We start from the raw sequence: 22,723 nt of genomic DNA on the forward strand, positions 1-22,723 counted from the left end.
AATTAACTACACAATTACCATGTGTCCTTATCATGACACAAAGATAATGAAACAAAAATGAAATGCTTGGATCTTCAAGTTTGCTTCAGCTCTCCACGCCAAATGTAAGGTTCTGAGGTTAAATGACTAACACTCTTTTGCCTAATGTTTGTAATTGCCTACATACATATAATTTACACATTTCACCAGTTAAGTATTCCCTCCACTAACCCTGAGTGTATGCATTCTTGCCATGTTATTGTGAGATTCCCAAGAAAGCACTTGGGTGCTTCCATGACATATTTGAATGAAGATGGGTTTAACCCTTGTGCCCTGAAACTTCTCAGTCCCTTCCTCATCCTGCTCCTGCCCTTCCCACTGGTAAAATATATTTTTTAAACTGATCTATAGATTTATTTCAAATCTCTTTTTACACCATCATTGTTTTATTCTTAATCCCTCCCTCCCCAGCCCCTTCTCAGTCCTTCGCACTGGCAATTATTTTGAAACACGTTCAGTTTGATGATGTGTAAAACCACAAGACACAGGCTGCTTTTTCTCCAGAGAAGATAAGACTGAGAATCAACTCACAGGTAAGAGAGATCAGGGAATATAAATCCAAAAAACATTGTCACTTTTCCTACCAGCATTTAAATAGTACTGCAATATATGAATTTGTTGATTTGGGGGCTTTTATTGGGGGGAGGGGGATGGTTTATTTTACTCATAACTAGAAGTAAATAAATAAATAAATAAATAAATAAATAAATACAATGATTTTCTTACCAAATGAGTTGGCCATACCCTATTTTGTCAAACAGATGTCTCCTCTCTTGTTTTACAGAAACTGTAGTATCATGTCCCAGCCTAGTATGTCAGAAAGACAAAACTCACTCATGAGTGTCTACAACTTATGTCTGACCTGGTTAGAATTCTATACACATGCACTTTTCCAAACAACATAGCTATGATCCTAACCTTACTTAGGCAAGGCATAGGCTACATATGGAGCATTAGGGAATAGCCAATCGTTCACATACCTTGATTCACAAATTCCTTGAAAATATAGCTGAAAAGAGGAGTTCCAAACATAGGCTTATTTACTAATACTTCTTAATCTAATTTATCTAAAATGTCATTTTAGTAAAAAATTTGAACCTCATTACTTTGGAATTCATGGTGTCCAGACATCTATGTTGATAAACGGGTCCCTTTGTTGTTTTCATCCTATCTACTATTATCAACCACTGTGCAAGGGGCTTGAGAAACAAAAATAAACAGATTTGGTCTTGCTTACATGGAGCATAAGTTACAGTAGAGGATTATAATCATAAGCAGAGTAACTAATGAATAAATAAAGTGAAGATTTATGAAGTATAATATAAAAATAAATGGTTATGAACAGGAGAATGGCATGATATTATATCATAGAAATCACTCTGGCTTCTTGAAGAATGGAATGGAAGTGAGCAAAAATGAAAATGAGGAGATTGGTTTAATAGTCCAGGAAAGAACTGTTCTAAGTTGGTCTCATAAGTGGAGAAAATGTGTTGACAAGTTTGTGATGTATTTTAGAAGTTGAGGACACACAACCTTCTGATGGATTAAAGGTGAATGATAAAGGAACAACTTAAGAATGGTACCTAAGATACTAGGTTGTGACTTAATTAGGTGCCAGTATCAGTCACTGAAAAAGGGATCAAAATTACAATCACAGATTACAGAAATGTAGCAAATTCCATTCTAGACAGATTAATTTGCGATTGACTGTAGAACATTGTAATGAAGATAGTGACTTGGTATTTAAGTATAAGGGCCTTGATTTCAGAAACAAATCCTGAATTAGATGGAGTATAGAAATTCATCAGCATATAATGACAATGAAGCTATAGGAGCAGATCCAACTGATTAGGGAGAATCATGCTAATAAAGAGAATTGTGCTAAGACAAAACACCACTGCTTAAAGTAAATACCAAGAAAGGGAACTCTGCAAAAGATTGAGAAGCTGCACCTGAGGGGATCCAAAAAGACTACCAGATCTCTAGATTAAGAATCTAGAGGGTGATGGTACTGTTACTGAGATGTGGCAGACTAAAGAGGATTACTGGGGAAAGGTGTGGGATTGAAATCAATAATCGTGTCAGCCATGTTAAGTTGAAGATGCCTGTGATTCCTCCAAAAAGAGATATCAAGAAGATAGTTTGAATATTTGAGTCTATAGCTCAAATGGGAAGTCTGGGGACAAGATACAAATGTGAAAAATTCTAGTATATGTGGTATTTAAAGTCATGACGTTGGGGGAGATCACCTTGGGAGAAAATGTGAAAAGGAATGAAAGCTGGACCAAGCCCTGTAGATCTCCAACATTTAGAGGGTGAGTCAAGAAGAGCAAGTAAAGGAGAAGGAGACTGAGTTGCTAATGAGGCAAGAAAGCCAGAAGAGTCTGATACCACGGATGCTAAGATAGAAAAATATATCCAGAAGAAGCACACAGTAAGTTGTGCTGAATGCTGCTGGGAAGTTGAGTAAAGTGAAAATAAAACGTACATATTAAATTGGACATGAACAATTTCAGTGAAGTAATAGAGACGCAAGCCAGCTCTGAGTGGTTTGAAAACTGAATAGAATATGAAAAAGGGTGACAGCATATGTAGACTACTTCTTCAAATAATTTGCCAAGAAGGGTGGCAAAGAAGGGAAGGGGTAAACTGAGGATCAGGAGGGATGAGGGGTTACTGGGTTTGGGGGTGCTGTTTTTCTTTGAAAAGATGGATATTGTAGCATATTTTTATAATGATGAGAATAATCCAGTAGAGACTTACTCACAATGTAAAAGATACAGGAGGGACTGAGATGTTTACAAAGACAAGAGGGAATGGGATTCCAAGCAAAAGTAGAGGGATTGGTCTTTGATGGAAGACTTGACTCCCCTTATACCTTTTCTCTGAGAAAAAGATTTAGGTTATTTATACATTTAGCAGTAAGTGTTCTCTGATGACTATAATTTTTCTCAGTGATATAGGAGACGGAGTGTTGTGTTGAGAGCTGGGTAAGGAAGAGGGGGGAGGGTAATGAAAGCTCAGAGGAGAAGGAGACAAATAAAATAGTATTGCAGAATAGAAAAGTAAACTTGGTAGTACTAACTAGAACAAGTTTTCATATACATTAATGTGCTTTTCTCTTTTGCATTTCCATGGACGTGACCTTCCCTCTTCTCACAGGCATCTATCTACAGAGAAGTTAAAGAGCAGGTGCCAAGGGGCATTGGACGGCGGAGATGAGGATGATTATAACAGGAATAGAAAGAAAGCAACCAGTGTTCGGTGGAATCCCTAACAATACCCATAAATTTGAAAGACTTTGAAGGCTTTGTCAAGAGAAAAGTGTTTTCTAATTCCTTCAATTTTCAATAATCTATCAAAAACCAATCTGGTTGATTTGACCATCAAGTTTACTATCTGTAGAGAAAACGCAAGATAGGACACAGGAAAAGTCCCTGCCACGTGAGAGCAGAAAAGCCCACCCAACCCACCCCTCTAGAAATGTGGATGGGAGAAGAGGAAAAGGTAGGGCAAGGCCTTTCTTTTGTCTCCCTCTCAGCATTGGATCTCCACAGGGGGCTGTAAGAACATGCTGAGAAGCACTCGAGAACATGAGCACTAATCACCTGTTTCTCCAGGCAGAGCCTGGAAGTGACACGAACCACTAGCACAAGTCTCTTATTTGTCTCAGCACCGTGACCCCTGCCCATGGAAACATAGCACGCATACTGCTGCCGGTTTCTTGAAGCCCATGTGGAATTTGTATGGATATAAAGGGGCTGAGAGGGCTGGTTGACCAGAGGGGAGACCTGGCATCATAAAAAGGACACCACAAAGCATATCTGTACAACCAGACTGTTGGCTTAGACTACAGATTTCACAAACAGATGCATGCACAAGACCTCCAAAAGGCCACAGGGGACCAGACATGCTTCAGTGCAGTCCAGTGCAAAGGGCCAAAGGTCAGTGCAGATAAGACACCTCTCCTGCCCAGCAGAAATAACATGTCTAGAGTTTATTAAGTGAGTCTGAGGTCTTCTTGTCCTTTATCATAAAATCAAGAAAGTCATGCCACGTATATCCAAAACTCATCATAAAGAGGAGCCAGACAGACCAGAGATTTGGAAGACAAAGGACCCAAATGTTGCTCAAAGCAATGAAATATGAAATTGAGATTCCGTTAATTAAATTTTATATTTAAGTTTCTCCTACCCTACTATTTCGTCTCCCCGACTTTTGCTAAGCAGGTTAGACCTGGGAGGGAGGAGATCTCATCCATTACAGAAAATAAGCCACGTTGTTTTTTTCAAACCAGAGGAACAGTGTGTAAAATTGGCCCAACCACGGGAGAGAAAAGTCTAAAAATTTGGGGGTTGTGTTTGAGCCCATTTGGAGTCTGAGATCAAGAATTTATAATTGTACAAGACAGCTTCACTGCATGAAAAATTTTCCCCAAATAGTGTTCAAGGAAAGGGGATGGCTGGGTTGAATCAGGGTTGAGCTTTGCCAGTCAAATGTGAAAAAGGTAAAGAGGTGCAAGGGAGTTTAGGGCATTAGCAAGGGAGTGATAATAATGATGGACCATGACATTATGCTGGACAAGAAAGGAAATGATGATGGGGGACTGATGAATAGGGCACATAGGGTCGATGGACTGAAGGTCTCCATGACATTGAAGAATTGTTACAGTAGGTGTACCAGAGCAATTGAGCTGAAAAAATAAGAGATGGGATTCGGAGAATGGGATATTTAAAGATTTCAAAGGTGGTGATGGTATCATTCACAATATTTTACATGTGTACGACTTACCAAGTACATTCACATATATAATTATATTTATTTAACAATTGTATTTACCTACTGAAATAAGGAAATTTAATAAAGTGACTAAAAATAGAGGAAATTATTTTTAAAATGTTGTTAATGTTTCTTTATTTTTGAAGGAGAGAAAGACAGAGTGTGAGCGAGGGAGGGGCAGGGAGAGAGGGAGACAGAGAATCCCAAACAGGGTCCAGGCTCTGAGCTGTCAGCACAAAGTCCGACGCAGGGTTCAAACTCACAAACCTAGAGATCATGACCTGAGGTGAAGTCGGACGTTTAACTGACTGAGCCCTCCAGGCGCCCCTACAGGAAATGATTTAAAACATTGAAGATGAAAGTCTACATTCAAGTGCACTAGGGAAATTTAGAAACAACTCTAAATACAAATTACAAACCCATCGTTTACTTTCACTGATACAGGTCTCCTAAGAAACTAAACCACATTTTTTTATTAAAGTACTTAGTGGGTTACTTGGCTGATTTACTAGAACTTTTTTCTTTTTTTTTGTTTTGTTTTTGCTTTTGTTTTTTGCTTTTGTTTCCCTATTTTTTTAATGTTTATTTTTGAGAGAGAGTGTGCCCATGCACAGGAGGGGGAGGGGCAGAGAGAGAAGGCAGACAGAGAATCTGAAGGGGGTTCTGTGCTAACAACAGAGAGCCCCATGCAGGGCTCCAACTCACAAACCAAATCACGAGATTATGACCTGAGCCAAATTCGGACACTTAACCAACTGAGAGCCACCCAGGCACCCCTATATTTTCAATTTAGATATATTCTTTGCAACTAAAGCAAGTTTTAAAATTTGAATCCAAATTTCTAGATTTAAGAATTTAAAAATTGCATCATTACAAGTTCCTACCACTTAAGCACAATGATCAAACATTCTAATTTTCCCCATTTTACCAACTGACCAGCAAAATCAATTCATCACAGAAATAGAGATTAAGCCACCCCTGCCTTTAGTCTTTCTGCCTTTTGGTATCCAGTTCAGTTTCTGACAGTCTTTTTCCATATCTCCATGGAATGCAAACATTTCACATTCTCAAAAAAGGAAGTACTCTTATAATAATTCTATATTTGGCATTTGAGACATTTAGAAGCTAATCCATAGAATAATTCTATACATCCACCCGCTAAAAGTTAAAATATTATTGAACAATTAAATCAAGCCTCAAGGCGAGCACAATTAACGTAAGAAATGTATTCATACAATTCAAATTTAAAAACTAATGTTTCAGTTTTAAATACATAGTAAAATGACGAAAGCATCATATTATTAAGTTTTTATTTTAATTTCCGTTAGCTAGCATACAGTGTAACGTTAGTTTCAGGTGTACAATATAGTGATTGAACACTTCATACAACATTCCGTGCTCATCTCAAGTGCCCTCCTTAATCCCCTTCACCTAGTTCACCCTTCCCCCTCTGGTAACCATCTGTTTGGTCTCTATACTTAAGAGTCTGTTTCTTGATTTGTCTCTTTCAATTTTTTTTTCCCTTTGAACCATCTTTTTAACTAACATTAAATCAAAGGATCACCACACTGAGGACAAAGGCCTGATCTGGCCTTCTCAACTCTGCTACGCCAGCACACTAGTCAAAAATTATTTGAATTTGAGTACATTAAAGCAGGACAGGGCACTCTGAAGTTCCCACAGTAGGCCTTATTCCTAACGTTTCAATCCAGTAACTGTATTTTCTAACTATAAACGATTTATAACTGGTGACCTCTGGTCTATATCACTCTCTATGTTTTGTATAGAGTCAGGTTAAATTATGTTGTTCTTCTTTTCTTTTTAATATATTAAGTAATCTTGGATTTTTTAATTTAAGCTATACTTTTTCATTTTCAAAGTGTCTGTAATGCTTCAATCTCTTCCAGCAACTGTTTGACCAGAATTCCTTAAGTAAAAACATTATCTCCCAAAGGTTTGGGAAGACAAGATAATTCTTGAATGTCTTCCAGTTTCAACCACAAAGAAGTTAACCAATTTTTGCAAACATTTGGAAACACACACACACACACACACACACGCACACACACATGTATATACAATTTTCTTAGATTCAAATTCCTTGAGGCATCATTCAAACTTCACATGAGGTTCAAAGTATAGTAATTAGCAGTAGGCTGCTTACATTTGCCAATATATTTGTACAAACATATGTTGGCACTCAGTTCCATATCAGCTACACATCAAAGAAGGGTGCAGAGGAGGAATTATTCCACCTCGGGGCTGGATTAGCGTCTCTGCCTGAAAAAGGCCTCATTTAAGGGTATGGTTTGGGGAAAATTAAAGAACCTGCATGGCCTGGGCATTGGAGTGAATCCATTAACAAACAGCTGTGCTGAATATTTCTGCCATTCTTTTTCCGGCCTTGCCACCATAATCCTGGGGCAAGTTGTGACTTCTTTTATCTTCAGTTTGCTAGCCTGCGAAAGGCGGACCATATAATTCTCTCCCAAGCACCTCGCAGAATGGGCATGTCAAGAATTCTCATGTTAGGAACGTTTGGTGCTTCTCTCTGCTGACAGCCTTTTCCAGGTATGCTCCAGCCCTCCCACTGCTTCACTGCACACCCACCACGATACTGCTCTGCGGAGACAAACACCAAGAGCCCCCATTCCCCTGCCAAATAGCCAAACCAACGACCAAAGACTGAGAAAAAAAGTCTTCTTAATCTCATCTGCCAGGAAATACTGGCTTTCTTTTCACTACTGTAAGTTTGACCCTACTGACAAAAGGAGCCCATTCTTTTAACCAAATAATTTTAGTAATATTCGAGCTGACAATGTATCAGTTTCTGTTCAGGTTTTCCTCATTTAACCTTCCACAACAACTTTTTGGAGTAGGTATCACTATATGCATTTGGCACTTGAGGCAACAAGATTAGACGGCAAGTAACTTACTTCCTAAGTCACGCCACAAAAAGCCACAATTTTAACTCAACCCTGACTCCAAAGCCAGGTAACTTAACGGTTCCACCAGAGCTGATGGTTGAGGTAAAATCAGCACAAACTGATCCAGAAGTGACCATCGATCAGTAATATGCTGGAGCTAGCTCATGCCAATATGGGAATGCCAATTGCTAAATTTTCAGAAATTTTATGACTGTCATTAGTAAAATTTAAATTATGTAAATGTATAATGAAATAAATTACTTAAGAACAAAGGCAAGAAATACTCAAAACTATATATAGATCAGCACAAGTTCAGAAAGTCTTCCAAGGGAAGGAAGAGTCACACTCTCAAGAGAGATGATGCTCATAAACACTGAGAATACAAATTTTAACAGTTTACTGTTTCATAGACTCATAAATACAGAGAACAAACCGGTGCTTGCCGGAGGCGAGGGAGGTAGGCAGTTGTGCAAAACAGGTGAAGGGGATTCAGAGTTACAAACTTCCAGTTATAAAATGAAGAAGTCACAGAGATGAAATGTACAGCACAGGGAATATAGTCAATAACACTGTAATAACACTGTATGGTGACAGATGGTGACTATACTTCTCGTGGTGAGCATTGTATAACGTATAGAATTGTCAAAACACTGTTATGCTCCTGAAAATAATATAATACTGTACATCAAATATACATAAATAATATTTTTTAAAGAAAAAAATATACAAATACTGTTTTTTACCTCTTGCTACCTAACAAACTACCTCAAAACTTCATGAATTAGACAATAACCATTTAAGTTATCTCATTTTTTTTTTGAGTTAGAAAATCCAGCAGGTCTAGGCTGGATGATTTGTCTGCTCTACATTTTGTCAACTGAGGTGACAGATGGGCTGTTCTGGATGGTCCGGGATGGCTTTACTCACATGTCTGGTAACTTGGCAGAGAGGGCTAGAAGGCTGGGCTCAGCTGGGTCTGTTGACTGGAGTACTTACACGTGTCTTTCCATCACAGCTGTCTCAAGGTAGTTGAATTTCTTCTGTGAAATTCAAGGCTCCCAGAAAAAGTGTTTCAAGAGACAGAAAATGGAAGCTCTTAGGTCTTGGGCCCTAAATCTGGCACATCATCAATTCTGCCATATAGAAGCCACAGAGACTGCCCAAAACAAGGGGAGGGGACACAGACCTCACCACTTGATCGAGGAGGGTCAAATGGTCATTACCACTTTTAATCTACCACCAATCAAATTATTATTAAGTTTCTTTTCTCTGTGCCATATGTTTTAAGGTTATTATTATTTAGAAATATTGCTGAAATACTCACAGATTAAATGATATGGTATTTGGGATGTAAGAAGTGGATCAGGGTGTAAATAAAGTAAGATGGGCCACAGCGTGATATTGTTGAAGTTGGATTATGTCTAAATGGGGATTCATTACTCTCTTTATATAAGTTTGAACTTCTCTATATTTTAAAAAAACTATTTCAATGTCAACCAAGCAAAAAGCATTAACCTAGTCGCATACACCAAACACAGGGGATGACTTAAAGAGAGTGAAAAACAGGGGCACCTGGGTGGCTCAGTCAGTTGAGCATCTGACTTTAGCTCAGGTCATGATCTCTTGGTCTGTGAGTTCAAGCCCCACATCGGGCTCTGTGCCTACAGCTCAGAGCCTGGAGACTGCTTCAGATTCTGTGTCTCCCTCTCTCTCTCTGCACCTCCCCTGCTCATGCTCTGTCTCTCTCTATCTCAAATATAAATAAAACATTAAAAAAAAGAGAGAGAGTGCAAAACAGTTCTTTAAAAACTGTTCTTAAGGGGGCGCCTGGGTGGCGCAGTCGGTTAAGCGTCCGACTTCAGCCAGGTCACGATCTCGCGGTCCGTGAGTTCGAGCCCCGCGTCGGGCTCTGGGCTGATGGCTCGGAGCCTGGAGCCTGTTTCCGATTCTGTGTCTCCCTCTCTCTCTGCCCCTCCCCCGTTCATGCTCTGTCTCTCTCTGTCCCAAAAATAAATTAAAAATGTTGAAAAAAAAAAAAAAATTTAAAAAAAAAAAAAAAAAAAAAAAAACTGTTCTTAGGGGCACCTGGGTGGCTCAGGTCATGGTTTCTCAGTTCATGAGTTCGAGCCCTACATCAGTCTCTGTGCTGACAGCTCAGAGTCTGGAGCCTGCTTCGGATTCTGTGTCTCCCTCTCTCTGCCCCTCCCCTGATGGTGCTCTGTCTCTGTCTCTGTCTCTCTCTCTCTCCCAAAAATAAATAAAAACATTAAAAGAAAACTGTCCTGACAAGGAGTCCATGGAGAAATGGCTAATTCTAGGACTGGAGCAGAAAATATAAGATGTGATTCTGGGGCATCTTATAGTGCCAAAGTAAGCAGGTGCTCAAAAGAAAAAAGAGGGGGGGGGGGCACATCAAAGGGACAAAGGAACCAAATGAAAGAGCGCCCAATGGCAAAACTAGAACAATTTAAGCAACAAAATAAAGTAGTACTGGATTATAACCCAAAGATGAAAATAAAAATCCATGAGTCTGTAAATAAATGATTCAATAGGTAAATAGGTAAATAAACAGGGAGAATGAACAAATTGCCCATGCAGTAAAATTCCAAATAACTTATACACATACTATGCCCTCAAGGAGGTAGAGCATAACTCCCCATTTTTACATCATACCATGATAGGGATTAAGGTATATAACTCACCCCTAAGCCCTCATAATTTCTCTTAGTTTGCGGTAATAAATTCCTCTAGATGGGCTGTGAATAGTGACTTCCTCCAGTACTATATGGAAAGGAGAAAAAAAAAAATGAGTAACTAACTCTACAGTGAGGAAACATGACAAACACTACCTAAGCCGAGTGATAAAGGTCAATATCAACCGTGGTAAGTCACGTTGATAGTATATACCCTAGATATCATGTGATGAAAACGACAATTTCTGGGGCACCTGCGTGGCTCAGTTGGTTAAGCGTCCAACTTCGGCTCAGGTCATGATCTTGCAGTCTCTGAGTTTGAGTCCCGAGTGGGGCTCTGTGCTGACAACAGGGAGCCTGGAGTCTGCTTGGAATTCTGTGTCTCCCTGTCTCTCTCTGCCCCTCCCCCACTCACTCTCTGTCACTCAAAAATAAATAAACATTAATAAGGAAAGACGGAAAATGATAATTTCGCTCTGTTGTCATCATCCCCAAAACCCATAGTCCTGTTCTAATCATAAGAAAAACATCAGACAAATCCCAATTGAGGGATATTCTACAAAATATCTTACCAGCACTTCAGGATTCTCCAAAATTGTCAAGGTCATCGAAAACAAGAAAAGTCTGAAAAACTGTCCCAGTCAAGAGGAGTCTAAGGAGACCTGATGACTAAATGTAACATGGTATCCTGGATGGGATCCTGGAACAGGGACAATTAGGTAAAAACTAAGAAAATCTGAATAAAGTGTGGAATTTAGTTCAAACTTGTATTAATACTGGTTCATTAATTAGAATAACTATACCAGGGACGGCTAGGTGGCTCAGTCAGTTTAAGCATCCGACTTTGGCTCATGTCATCATCTTGCAGTTCGTTGAGTTCAAGCTCCACATCAGGCTCTGTGCTGACAGCTCAGGGCCTGGAGCCTGCTTCAGATTCTGTGTCTCCCTCTCTCTCTGCCCCTCCCCCACTCACACTCTGTCTCTCTCTCTCTCTCAAAAATAAATAAGCTTTCAAAAAATTTAATAAGAAAAGAATAAGTATATCATATTAATGCAAGATATTAATAATAGGCAAACAGGGTATGGGCTAGAAGGGAACTTTCTGCACCATTTTTGCAATTTGCGTGTAAGTTTAAAACTCTCCTGACATAACGTTTATTTTTGAACATAATAAACTAGTTCTGCAGCCTTGATGGAAATCTGACAAGATCTAGAGCTTTGAAGTCGTGTCTCTAGTCCATATGGAAGAGCCTTAGAAACAGCAACAGAAACCTGCAATTCAATCCACCCTAGCCTACTGCCAAATCTGGTTATTAGATGAAAGAAGATAACATCAAGAAAGACACACCACTGAAAGAATCAGCTTCTTGCCCTACCTAGGATACCCCTTTATGTGGCTGCATGTCTGCCCTCTAGCATGAAACAATAAAGAATCAAGATCTACTGTTGCCCACAAGACACCAGAGGTTCTGGGGATTGTCTCGATTATAAAGTAAAAAACATTCAGGAGACATAAAGAAATTCATTCAGGGGCGCCTGGGTGGCGCAGTCGGTTAAGCGTCCGACTTCAGCCAGGTCACGATCTCGCGGTCCGTGAGTTCGAGCCCCGCGTCAGGCTCTGGGCTGATGGCTCGGAGGCTGGAGCCTGTTTCCGATTCTGTGTCTCCCTCTCTCTCTGCCCCTCCCCCGTTCATGCTCTGTCTCTCTCTGTCCCAAAAATAAATAAAAAACGTTGAAAAAAAAAATTTAAAAAAAAAAAAAAAAAAAAAAAAAAAAAAAAAAAAAAAGAAATTCATTCATCTTCCAAAACTATCAAAAGGGCAGGGGAGTTTCTCTAGACTTTAAGAAAATCTGGATCATCTTTCTTGGCATGCTGGAAAGAAACATTTCCTTGGCAAGTATAAAGATCCATTTTAAAGAGGTCTTAATAATGTGACATATCCTCTTAAATAGGTCCACGTTGGAGTTTGCTCAGATCTAGGAGAAAAGATCAGATAGGATACCTACTTGACCCTCCAGCAGTCCTCACACTCCAAACATGTAAGTGTGCCATCACTACAAGGTCAATCCTTCTTCTCATTCTTGCAATTATGAAACATCAGGACATTTTTCCTCCTCGGAGTACCTTTGATCCACCACTGTAAGCATCACTGTTGGCCATCTAATTGTGGCATCTGGCCAAATAAACCTGCGCCTGGTGGTGATAGTATTTTGGGCTACCATTGAGAGGAATCCCAACCACTACCGGAGTCATTTCTTCAGTGGCCCTGGAGCAGCCAACACCCAAGTCTAGTTCCTGATTTACAGCTCAAAGATCACCTCTCTCAAGAGTGACGTAACCCCCTGCTTGTCCTACTTGTGAATGGCAGTTGTGGTGACCCCTAGACACCACGACTCCAACAACCTTTAGCTGCTGCAAAGGGAAGCTAAAACCCAGGTCTGCTGGACCTTGGGCTTGCACACAGAGTTTTTAGTTTGTGACTGCAGCATACCATGGCATAGATTAAGCTATATAAGTCACCCACGAACCCTAGTAATCTCTCTAGTGTGATAAATTCCCATAGATAGAATTAACAGAGAATCCCCTTTATGTCCTTTATGTCAAATATGTGAAAAATAAGTTAATTTAAACTCCTTATAGAATCAACTATCCATTATTATTATCAGTGGAGGAGTGTAGGGACAGATACTTCAAATGTTCCATACACGTGATTATACAAATTTTGCGAAATAAGCATAATTGTCTTTTACATATGTAATACTAAAGTAAGTTTTATTATGTAAGTGCACACACAATTAATTGTGCAGAAACACAGACTAGAAACGTCCTGGGTTGATTGAAAAATGGTATCCCAGGGGCGCCTGGGTGGTTCAGTTGGTTAAGCATCCGACTTCGGCCCACATCATGATCTCACAGTTCGTGAGTTCAAGCCCCACGTCGGACTCTATGCTGACAGTCTGGAGCCTGAAGCCTGTTTCAGGTTCTGTGTCTCCCTCTCTCTCTCTGCCCCTCCCCCCCTCTCAAAAATAAATAAACATTTAAAAATTTTAAAAAGAAAAAGAAAAATGGTATCCTAAATTAAGTACCACGTTCACTTTTCACTGGATGCAGAGAAGCCAGACTCGTCTTTGGGGGTACCAGTCCAGAATAATTTTGACTCATCAAAAATGGCCGGACAGTCATGGGAGGGGTGACCCACCATCCTTGGAAAGTAAATAACTCAAAGACAAGCACACTCATAAATTGAAAACACAGTTTTAGCACCAAAATTCAATTTGCTGTAGTTTAATTAAGTTGCATCAGCCAGCTTTATAGTTAAGATCTGCAGGCTTTAACAACTTTAGAGAACGGTCTAGTGACCAAAGGAAGTCTCATTACAAAGTGGCAACTCAAGATTATATTGTCTCAGAAAACACTCACTAAGGCAGACATGAAATGAAATCTAAAGATATGGTCTCCCAAAGGCATGATGCAACAGGAACCTGGAAATAAACTGGCATAGGTACTTAGGTACATAAGATTGACTATAGATAAACTTCTCCATTTACCACCTTGATGGAATCTTAATTATGCTTTATTTACTAAAGACAGAATGGATCGAATATAAAATATAGATACGTATCTAATTGACATTTTAAAAGTATTTGTTTTAGAACAACACAGTGAGTGGGAATCTAGCTATCAATTAATTGAATCAGTAAAAGAAATTTTACTAATCCCAATGAACGACTTTTCGTAAATGGGAACTTTTACATGAGTGATAATTTTTAACTGATCTTTTAGGAAATTTTAACAGATCTTTGAGAAAAACAAAATCCCTTTAGGAAGCTTTCAGCCTTACCAAGAAAACTGTTGCATAGACATTTTTATTTCCTGTCTACAGCAACCACTTCAGTTATTTGGGGCAGGTGGTTTTGTTGGTAGAGAATCTCACGAGCTGTCTTATTTTTCTCTGCTAACTAGCAGTTCATTTAGATAGTCCATACTCCAAAGACATGGGAGAGAAGACAGAGAAGATAGAATTCGTGTTGACATTTTTTGGACTCATAAAATATCCATGACACTATCCCAAATTCTCTAAATTCTGTCCCAGATTGCTTTAAGCAAAAAACTCTTTTGTCTGTTTCTATTACATTTCATTACAAGGTACCTAGTGTTTATAAATATGCTTAAAATATCTTAAATAATTTATTTAATTGGCAGCTTCTATGCTTCTAAATGCTATATACAGTTGCTATATACAGTTATAAATGCTATATACAGTTGCATTTTAGATGTCTAATAATACTGTTTTCAGGGCAAAATTCAACCATGCTGTTAATTTATAGACTTTTATACACTGCATGACTATCTTTTTCTCTTATATTGGGGTTGGAAGCTAGAAAAACTGCAACGATAATTTCATTTTCAAAAACTGGTAACCTTAAGCAGGGTTCGTCTTATCTTTAGGGGCTAAGACTTTGTTGAATATGTGCTGTGACAAAGCAAACATATTCTTGAAAACCCTTCCTCCATAAAGAGTTAAAATGAGAAACTCTTTAATACCAGTGACTTGGCCATGACATCTCTGGGGACATAGAACACAAGGGAAGGTGGGAAAAAGTGGAGAGGGACACATAAAAGGTTGGAATGGGGAAGGAGAAGAGAGCTGAGATGGAAACTTTCTTACTTCATATTTCTGTCTAGGCCTGCCCTTAAACAAATACTCAGCAGTAATGCTGAGAAATGTGACTTCCTAGTTTGCTATCTCTGTTTCACATTCTTATTATCATTTCATTCTTCCCTATTTTGACAATAAACTAGTCCTCATTTTCCCATCACATAACCCTATGCTGCTGGCGTCTCAGATCTGCCTATGAAATGCTGAACCGAAATATAAACCACAACGCACTTTGGAAGATTTGTCCCAGATCCTAACCCGCCATCAAGCCATGACATTTATTGGCCTTTGGAAAGCAGTGGTACCCTGTGCTCATAACTGACAGTATTCTCTAAGAATCATACCAAAGATCTGAATCATGAGAATTGCACACTGTTGTTTTTACATGTGAATCAAAACGCACAAACCATTTTCAATTAAAAAATTGCACCTGGGGTTGTCAACACACGTGCCAAGTTTCAGTTGAGAGCAATTTGGAATGGTTAGATTATACAACCATCAAATAGCAATTCGGTAAATGGAAACACTGACAGATTTTCAGCTCATGAAATTTTGTCACAGATCGAGGCAGCTGAACTGAGGCAATACTCGCAGGAAGTCTCAAGCAGGTTGACTAGGGTACTTTCTCCTGTGCGTGCCCCATCACAAGGTTGGGAGTTATCCCAAAACTTTGGCAGGCTAAAGCCAGTCAGCTGCAGGCTAGAAGGGATGAGCAGACAGCAAATTCCAAGAGCCTGGGCTCCCAGGGTCCCGGTAATTGCAGAGAAGTGCGGGGGAGAGGAAGTGTCTCTGGCCTGGGCCCAGATGACCCGGGTTCCAGGCATGATTGGCCACTAGTGCTGTGTATCACTGGGCGTAGTGTCCATTGGATTTCCATTCTTTCCCTCCAGACGATTCATTTCCCCACCGGAAGCCACATACATGTTCCTACCTAATGAGGCTTTTTTCTTACGTGCCACCCCCATGTTCTGAGATTATAACACACCTGCATGTGTAAGAATGGCTTGCCAGCCTGCACACACTCATTTTTTAAACTCTAGTTCAGGTAACTACACGCCTAACCTCTCAATTACTTCAGGAGAAGTTTCCATGAATAAAGGCTGTGAAAAAATTTGCATTGCAAAACTTCACTTAATAATGTTTCCCAACAAATCTAACCTCTTGAAAAGCTTTCAAGAAAGGTCACTAATAGACCATCAACCTTTTTAAAATTGTGGAGTGATTAGAATTGGCATTTTGAATGTAATCCAAACATGATTGTTGAAAAACACCTTCATTTCTTCTTAGCCCTTAGCACTAATTTCCCCATGTAATCTGTTCTTTTAGAACCCTGGGAGACAATATTTAAACAATTGTACTGACAATTTTTAAAAGTTGCTTAATTAAGTGAGTAGGATTTTTTTTCCCTTGGAAAAAATCCTTAGCCCATATCTAGATCTTGTTTTAAACCCTGGTATTTTAAGGATTCTTTCAAGGTGTTTGAAGTATTCTTAATAGTTACTCAATTGCTATAAAACCCAATTTCAATTCTTCTAATCTCTATAATCAAATCTTTACTTTCATGACTTGCTATTAAGCCTCTATTTTAGGATTATAAAACCAGATATTCATCTTCTGTGACTTGTTACCATCAAGTTGAAGGTGGCGAGAATTTCTCACATACTTACAGTAGATGTGCTTGTTAGGCACACGGTCAGGAATAAAACCGGTGCTAAGGTTCCTGTGTTGCTATTGGGAAAGCACTTATGAAAAGCTAAATGCACGTGAAACTTGATGAATACAATGGACTAACACGCACCGTTAAACTTGCAGATTCCCCCGAGCAATAAAATGTATTGTGCGTACCATCGGAGAGAATCAGAGGCAATCTGATTGTATCCAAGGGTAGGATCTGTCTTTGAATACAATGACTAAAGTAAGAGCCACGCGCAGAGAGAAGTTGGGAGAAATAAAATACAGGTCCAGAGGATAAGCATAATTATAATAGTTGCACACTAGTGTGATTGTACTTAATACTATTAAACTGTACAGTTAAAATGGTTGGGATAATTTTATGCTATGTTTGTCTGATAATAAGCAATCAAATAATAATAATAACAACAACAACAACAACAACAAGCAGCAAATATATGTGTACTTCCTGTGCCGACTGCTTCCTAAGTTCCTACGTCATGTATCTACTTAGTCTCCAAAGTAACTCTTTGAAGAGACTGGTATTATCTTCCCTTGAAGGATTTGGAAACCCAAAGCCACAAAGATAAAATAACTTCTCCAAGAGCTAATAAAGTAACTTCTTCAAGTAGGTTCTCACAGGCCTGATAAGTGAGAAAGGCCTGCTTGAATCCAAATACTCTACTTTTAGGTTCTGTGACTTATACAGATGTTAACGAAAATAGTTTAAAAATTATAGGCAAAGGGGGCTCATGCCGAAAAGTAAGACCATCTCAAAATTTTAGTCAAAACAAAAAGACAACTAGCTGAGCTACACCAATAATGTTGGGGTGGGGGAGATGGTGGGGGGGGGGGGGAGAATGGTCAGTTTGTGATTATTTGTTTATTCATCTATGCCAGAAAAGAATGGAAGTCCACTAAGTGCCAGTTCCAGGCACTGGGGATATTACATGAATAAGATAAACAAGGACCTTGCTTTCCTAGAACTTACATTCTGGTGGTTAGAGAGATAGTAAAATAAGTAAACAGATAAATTTTAAAAAGTAACTTTGGTTCTTAACAAGTGTGATGAGGAAGCAAAACACTGCAGGCTAGGCAGTGACAAGTGTTAGAGAGGGGGCTGCTTTGGGGGTTTCCCAGTCTTTGTTGGGTGGGGTGTTGTCATGTACATTGTAGGATATTTAGTGGCATTTCTCACCTCTACCCATTAGATGCTGATAGCATAACCCTTCTTCCCCAGCTGTGACAAAATTGTATCTAGACATTGCCCAATGTCCCATGAGGGTCAAGATCACCTCCAGTCGAGAACCATTGGCTTAAAGGATCATGGAAGTCTTCTCTGAAGAAGTGATATCTGACCTGAGGCCAAATGACGTGATGGGGCCAGCCATGAGACATCTGGAGAGAGAACATCTGGGATCAAAGCAAAGGGAAGGATAAGGGCAAACGGCCTAAGATGAGAAAAAGGATCAGAACGAAGCCTGGGGTGTCTGAAGCCTAGTGAGGTGCAGCACGAGTGGTTGGAAAGGGCAGCAGAGAGGCAGCCGAGGGTCCAATCACAGGGGTCCTATAGGCAAGTAAATTTTTCTAAGTGTTTTAGTTTATTCAGGAAAAAATGAGAGGAAGCAGAATTTTTAAACTCTAAAACAGGCAATTGAAGCAAGTATTTTTCCATTCTTTCTGAAATTCTCAAAAGAGGTTAACATTTATCACAACTCACACCTACCTGGGATGAAACTAACGATGACCTCAATAGGTTTTATATAGTCATTTCTCCATTCACTACACCAATATTTATTGCATGCCCAATATGTCCCAGACACTAGTTTATGTACTTGAAATACAAGACCCTGCTCTCTTATAGTATAGTATAATGATAAATGACAGATACAATGTAAATTAGTGTATATAGTGTGGGAGAAAACAAGCATTATGTACTAAATAAATAAATAAAGGTAAAAGGGATAGAAATTATGGTGGGGACATATATAAGTCTGGTAGAGTGAAAAAAATAATAAATCCATTATGTTCTTAAGCAAAACGTTAATACACTTCTGGATATTTCCATTTATTCTTTTATTTTTTCTGGACTTTCTGAAATATCAGATACTTTTGTCTTCCATCTCCAAGAATGGAACTTCTGAACCGATTGGAAGACACCTCTTCCAATGAACAAAATGTGAACAAGGCTCAATTCTGCACCTGCGGTGAAGCTCAAAACAGCCCAGAAGGAATATCAAATTGTTTGAAAGTCAGCAGTGGGTAGGAAAAGACCTTGGAGTCATTTTTGTCCGGGGACCCAAATATATAAATATATCACCACGAGTATGACTGCAAATTAAGATGAATGAGAAACAGCCAAAAATCTGTCAACCAATCATTTACACAGGTAATCTGTGTATTGTGTGTGATGCCACCCTAGGCTGAGTATAATTTTCCTTTTTCCTTCATTAGTAAAAATTAAACTAAGTTAAAGCTACAAAAACAGTGAACTCAGAGTAAATACACACTCCCTGCAACTGACTTTTATCCAATGACATTTCAAATAGTAAGATGGGAACAAGTTAAAATTTTTCAAAACAAGATACATGTATTAGTTTCCTATGGTTTCTGTCAGAAATTAATACAAACTTGGTGGCTTAAAACAACAGAAGTTTATTCTCTTACAGTTTTGGAAACCAAAAGTCTGACATTAGTTTCACTGGGCCAAAATCAAGGTGTCAGTGAGGTCACACTCCCTCTGGAGGTTCCAGGGAAGAATCTGCCCCTTGCCTTTTATGGCTTCTGGAAGTCCTGGCAATCCTGTGGAATGCTCCATCGGTGCAGGCTCGACCTCAGCCTTCATGTCACCTCCTCTTCTGCGTGTCTAATCTCCCTCCAATTCTCTCAGAAGGACATTTCTGATGGCACTTAGGGTCCCCTCAGAAAATCCAGGATAATTTCCTCATCTCAAAATCCTTAACTAATCACATCTACAAAACTATTTCCAAAAAAGGAACATTCATAGGTTCCAGGGCTTAGGACGTAAGTATCCTTCCGGGGCCATTTTTCAGCTTACCACAATGAACCATATTCTCTTACCCACAGGGAAGTGGGGAACCAAATGCAAGCATTCAGGAGAAATCTCTGCTCTCATATGAGCATCACAGTTCATCACTGAATATCACTTCAGCAGTAAGTTCTGCCCCAATTGCAAGTGTTTCCTCTCACACTGAAATGAATTGGAATTGGAGCTCCTGGGTGGCTCAGTCAGTTAAACATCAGACTCTTGATTTCAGCTCAGGTCATGACCTCATGGTTGTGGGCTCAAGCCCTGCATCAGGCTCTACACTGAGCATGGAGCCTGCTTCGGGTGTCTCTCTCTCTCTCTCTCTCTCTCTCTCTCTCTGTCTCTCTTTCAATAAATAAATAAGTAAACATTAAAAAACTTTAAAAGATAAAATGAGGGGTGCCTAGGTGGCTCAGTTGGTTAAGCATCCGACTTCAGCTCAGGTCATGATCTCGCAGTTCGTGAGTTCGAGCCCCATGTTGGGCTGTGTGCTGACAGCTCGGAGCCTGGAGCCTGCTTCAGATTCTGTGTCTCCCTCTCTCTGCCCCTCCCCCACTCATGCTCTGTCTCTCTCTGTCTCTCAAAAGTGAATAAACGTTAAAAAAAAATTTAGGATAAAATGAATTGGAAGTGTAAAATAAACATCAGTGGCAATATATCAAACCCTCCCTAACATTAATAGGCTTAATTTTCTTTGACTTGAAAAAAGTTACCATAGGTTCTAGACATGGTCTTTGATTTTAAAGGAAAACATTACAACAAAACTGTTTTATTACTGTAAGGACATGCTTTACACTCCATCACTCCTGGAATTAGGCATCAATTACAACCTCTCAATACAAACCAATATTAAAACAACAGTGTTAAGAATCTCTATTTTTTTTTATTTTAACACTTTATGTTTGCTAAGAAAGTTAACTCCTAGTCTATACTCAACTACTAAAAATCATGAGACATGAAGTTCTGTTCCTCTTAGCACTGAAAAGGCCACAAGAGATTACCTCTTCTCTAGCAACAAGAAAATAAAACCATAACTCTTCCTGAACCCAGCAGAGACCTAACGTTACAAAGTCACGAGACAATCAGATGAACTAAATTTGAAAGAGTGATAAGCCCTTTTGAAGAGAAATGGGATACATGAACTGTTTCATCTTTGTTTGGCACAGTACACGAGGAAGAAAGAATCTGCCATCATAAAAGTGGATAAGAAGAAAACTAAAATTTGTACAAAATCTTAAAGGCCAATGGTGCACCAAATCGACAATTTAGTCAACTGGGAGCCTTCTTGGGAGCTCCGGACCCAAGGAGAGTATACATTCATTCTCTAGCACTTTTCCATTGCCTTGAGTGGTTGCTTACAAGAAAGGTTGGGGCAAGATAGGATATCTGAGAGAGCCCTCCTTGGTGAAGCATGGGTGTAAAAGCCTGTTTGCATCCAGACCCTTCTCTCTTATGAAGCAAAAGCCTAAGGAGGAGCAAGAAAGCCAGCCTCTCATACAAAGATCCACTTGTAAAATACTGCAGGTCCCACCCGTTCAACCATTAGCTTACCTAACACTTGCTCAACTATTGCTTAACTCAAAGCTAACAGGACGCAGGTGTCCGGAAAGGACAGAATAAAGAAGAAATGGAGAAGTTGGAGATGAGAAGCAGAGATGTGGAAGCAGAGGTGGAAAAGCAGTAAGAAAACTTCTCTCTTGCTGGAGCTGACCATGTCTCCGGCCTCACGCTATGGGTGGCCTCTGTTTGGATTTGAGCCTCGCCGCCTCACTTAAGCTTCAAAGGGCTGGCACAGCAGCAGGAGATGATCAGCATACAACCATATTCCACATCCCACGGGAGAAAGAAACATATAACAGCTAATGTGTGGAGTGCAACGGACCAAAATTTGAATCCTGGTTCTGCGACTGACCAGTTGTGGCACTGTCTCCGGGAACTAAACGTCTCTGTGTCTCAGCTTCTTCGTTTCTGTAAAACAACAAGAATAACACTTAACAGACAATGTTTTATGATGACTAAAGGAGAGTTTGTCTATAAAACAACTGGAACTGGTACGGTGCGCAGTTGATCATGGTGGCAGCGGCTCTTGTCATTAATAGTGGTGGTCGTAGGAGTGGTAACAGCTCAATTATTTCTCTGCTGATGGCCGAGCGAGTGGCAGTTTGTAGGGAAAGGATTAGAAGACTCAGTCCACAGCTCTTGTCCATTTTTTTTTTTTAACATTTATTTATTTTTGAGAAAGAGAGAGACAGAGCATGAATGGGGGAGGGTCAGAGAGAGGGAGACACAGAATCTGAAACAGGCTCCAGGCTCTGAGCGGTCAGCACAGAGCCTGACGCGGGGCTCGAACTCACGGACCGTGAGATCATGACCTGAGCCGAAGTCGGACACTTAACCGACTGAGCCACCCAGGCGCCCCAACTCTTGTCCCTTCTAAGCCGTTCCTATTTCCATCCTTCTCCGTTGTCATTACATCCTTCCGATGACACGCACCATGTGAAACAATGAGCTGACGGTGTTCCAGGTGAGAAGGAAAAAAAGAAAGAAAACTAAGTAAGATTTTATTTCTTCCAAACGTTTTTTTTTTCATATAGAACCGAAGCATGATGATCGGCCAAATATTTCCTCACAGAACATGGAATGGTGTGACTGTATTAGTGTTCAGAGCAAAGTAATAAATATAAGGACCCTCGTTTTCATGAGCCCGTTTGAAAGTTTGGGGAAGGCTCTGACCATGCAACCGTTTAGTGCTCTGTTGGTGCTACGAAATTGATCCTGCCTCTCTGATGAATGTGTAACAGACACCTCGGAGACCTGCCTCTCACCACGCATACAATGCAGAGATCATCTTTACAATGGAGAAATTCCCCCAGTGTGGAAATGTTACTTTAGCTTTCATTCGGT

This window comes from Neofelis nebulosa, chromosome 3 (assembly GCF_028018385.1).
Source record: "Neofelis nebulosa isolate mNeoNeb1 chromosome 3, mNeoNeb1.pri, whole genome shotgun sequence".
NCBI classification, from domain to species: domain Eukaryota; kingdom Metazoa; phylum Chordata; class Mammalia; order Carnivora; family Felidae; genus Neofelis; species Neofelis nebulosa.